The following is a 3740-nucleotide window of genomic DNA, read 5'->3' as shown; positions in this document are numbered from 1 at the left end:
CGTACAAAAAAAAAAAAAAAAAAAAAAAAAATTAAATTAAAAAATAAATAAATAAAATAAAATTCATGTGGAAAAACAGAATTCATGTAAGACTAGTGGGGAAAACTTTTGAAATTAACAATAATTATGGGGTACAAGCACTATCAGATAGTAAAATACATTATGAAGCCATAAACACAAACATTTTGGTAATTGGCACAGGGATAGGCAGATGAGTAGAAAAGAATATTTGTGGAAAAGTGGATCCTAAGGTAGGACAAAGTTGGCATTTTAAATAGGTATGGAAGATGAAAGTAAGATGGGTTTTCAAATGGTATCTGCTCAGCCATTTGGATAAAAGATGTTGGAGGCATGTCTCATTTCTTATGCCAAAATAAGTAAGATATAGATCAATGACAAAATATAAAAAAAATTAAAGTATAGAAACATGATGATTTTTAAAAACATCTTGCATAGGGAAGACACTTCCAAGCATGATGCAAAAATGTGAAATCATAAAAGTAAACACCGACAAATCCGACAATGTAAAAATTAAGAACTTGTGAAAAAGAGTACCACAGTAAAAAACACAAAAAATATTCACTACATGACAGCAAAGGGCTAATTTCCTTAACATATAAAACATATTGAGAGTTAACGAAAAAATATAAACAACCCAATGGCAACATGAGCAAAGCACATGAAGGGCAGTTAATGGATAAATGCCAATGGATAATTTTTTAAATAATGAGATTTTGTTTTTGCCTGTAAGACTGACAAATATGCCCAGGCATAGTGGCTCATGCCTGTAATCCCAGCACTTTGGGAGGGCGAGGCAGGCGGATCATGAGGTCAGGAGATTGAGACCGTCCTGGCCAACATGGTGAAACCTTGTCTCTACTAAAAATACAAAAATTAGCCTGTAATCCCAGCTACTTGGGAGGCTGAGGCAGGAGAATTGCTTGAACTGAGGAGGCAGAAATTGCAGTGAGCCTATAAAAAAAAAAAAAAAAAAAAAAAAAAAAAAAAAAAGACAAATATTAAGTTTGCCAATATCCAAAGTGGGCTAAAGAATGATTATTCTCAAGCATGGTTAGTGGGTTCATTTATTGTTCCATAGTAAGTCATGCAAAGCTTAATGGCATGAAATTACCATTAAGTTTATTGGACTGGGAATTTGGAAAGAACCTAGGGTTCTTCCCCATCCATGGTGTCCTTAGTGTCCTTAGCTGGTATGACTCAAAAGTTTGGGTGGTTGGGATGGCTGGGAACAGGGACCGTGGGAGCTGAAGAACTCATTCTGAGGTGGCTTCTTCACTCACGTCCTGACACGAGGGATGGGATGGTTGAAAGACCAGCTCATCTGGGACTGTCAAATGGAGCATCTCCAAATGAGCCTCTTGAGTATGACAGTCTCAGGATTGTTGGGACTTCTCATATGGCCACTCAGACCTCCAAGAACAAGTGTATGCAAAGAACAAGTTAAAAGCAGCATGGCTTATTCTGACCTAGCCATGAAAGTCACATTACTTCCACTGTATTCTATTGACTGCAAGTCACAAGCCTGTCTGGATTCAAAGGGCAGAGACATTGATCTGACCTCTCAGTGGCAGAAGTGTACAATAATTTGTGGCCATGTTTTAAAATCTCTGCAGTGGGAGAATAATTTTTTTTTTTTTTTTTTTTTGAGACAGAGTCTTGCTCTGTCGCCCAGGCTGGAGTGCAGTGGCACAGTCTCGGCTCACTGCAAGCTCTGCCTCCCAGGTTCACGCCTTTCTCCTGCCTCAGCCTCCTGAGTAGCTGGGACTACAGGCGCCCACCACCACACCTGGCTAATTTTTTGTATTTTTAGTAGAGACAGGGTTTCGCTGTGTTAGCCTGGATGGTCTCGATCTCCTGACCTCGTGATCCACCTGCCTCGGCCTCCCAAATGCTAGGATTACAGGAGTGAGCCACCACGCCCAGTGGAAGAATAAATTTTTGCAGTGCCTTTGAAGTACAATTTTGCAATATCTACCAAATCTTAATATACAACTGTTTTTTGAACCAAAGACATCCCACACAGATAGTCCCGGGATTCCTATCCTCTACCTTCCTCACTCTCTCCTTAAGCTATTCTCCATCTGGTTTCTGTCACCAGAAGTAAGGCCCCTTCCCTTCCAGGGTCTTGATTCTTTGCAGAAGAATAAGGTCTCACCTCTAGATCCCAACTAATATCTTGTAAGTTCTCCAACCTCAGATGTCTATTTCATGTCAGTTGCTTTCTCTGTAGCTCAGTTTCTGCTGGTTCCATTAAGGGCTGCTGAAATTGAGCTCAAAATCCCAAGATTTCCCACCAGCTACACAAGGAGATTCATATTCTTCCTGTTGACACGACTTTGAAACTGCTCATCCTAATATTCTTCCTCCTACCACATTATGCTGTGTTATCTATTGCTGCAAAACAGGTTATTCCAAAATGTGGCGTAGAAGAACACTTACCATCTCATGCTTCCTATGGGCTAAGGCTCTAGAAATTGCTTAGTTGGGTCCTCTGGCTTTGGGTTCCTCATGACACTGACATAACTTCAAGTCTCAGCTGGAAAGGACTTCTGCATTACATGGTTGTTGGCAGAATTCAGTGCCTCCAGGGCTGTTGGAGTAAGGCTTCCCTCTGTTCCTTGCCACTGTTGGTCCTCCACAGGACATCTTACAACATGGCAGCCAGCTTCATCAAAGCGAGCAAATGAGAGGGCAAGACCATATCAGTAAGAAGTTATGGGCCTGGTATGGTAGCTCACACCTGTAATCCCAGCACTTTGGGAGGCCGACGAGGGTAAATCACGAGGTCAGGAGTTCAAGACCAGCCTGGCTAAGATGGTAAAACCCCATCTCTACTAAGAATACCAAAATTAGCTGGGCATGGTGGTGCACGCCTGTAATCCCAGCTACTCAGGAGGCTGAGGCACAGAATTGCTTAAATCCAGGAGGCAGAGGTTGCAGTGGCTGAGACTGCACCACTACACTCCAGCCTGGGCGACAGAGCAAGACTCAGTCTAAAAAAAAAAAAAAAGAAAAAAAAAAAGTTACGGTGCTCTGTGACCTAATCACGGAAGTGACATTGCCTTCCTTTTCTGTATTCCATCCATTAGCAGTGAGTCACTAGGTCACACTCAAGGCAGGGGGATTACACAGATTGAGCCCACCACAAATGCTACAAGCAGATCTCTTTCTGCCTTGGGTTTTAATAAAGGCTGCCTCAGTTACTGACAGTGCATACTGTCACGTCCAGAGAGTGGCATCACCCTAAACCCAGATTCCCTGAAAGGTGATATGTTGAAGGGGTGCTAACTATGAAATAAAAAGTGGTGTTTCACTGTGACGTGTGATCTCTTAATATAAAAGATTTGCGTGCCTCCACACACTTTTGTATATGACCAGAAAATTTCTGAGACTGTAAAAACTGTTGGGAAAATTATTTCTAAGAAGCGAGATTAGGGATGCAGGAAGGTTTCCTTCTAGGTTTTACTTCATACTCTTCTATACTGCTTAACTTCTTGACATGTACACACGTTTTACAGTAAAACAGCTAAAATTAACAAGAGGAATTGTTAAGAACAGTGTGATTCCTTAATCCAAAAAGATTTTTAAATAACCCATGCCACAGCTTGGGATAAAAGGGGGATCTAGGCCGGGCGCGGTGGCTCAAGCCTGTAATCCCAGCACTTTGGGAGGCCGAGACGGGCGGATCACGAGGTCAGGAGATCGAGACCATCCTGGCT

General features: G+C 41.8%; 1 protein-coding gene across 1 annotated transcript in view; it reads left to right on the top strand.

Annotated features, from left to right (window-relative positions):
* The window catches only part of FARP1 (FERM, ARH/RhoGEF and pleckstrin domain protein 1), a 328142-nt gene that overhangs the window by 892 nt on the left and 323510 nt on the right, over positions 1 to 3740 (top strand). The window lies entirely within an intron of this gene.

This window comes from Rhinopithecus bieti, unplaced genomic scaffold (assembly GCF_001698545.2).
Source record: "Rhinopithecus bieti isolate Rb0 unplaced genomic scaffold, ASM169854v2 scaffold_2254, whole genome shotgun sequence".
NCBI lineage: Eukaryota > Metazoa > Chordata > Mammalia > Primates > Cercopithecidae > Rhinopithecus > Rhinopithecus bieti.
The sequence above is the reverse complement of the archived record's forward strand: the minus strand, read 5'-3'. Positions and strand labels throughout refer to the sequence as shown.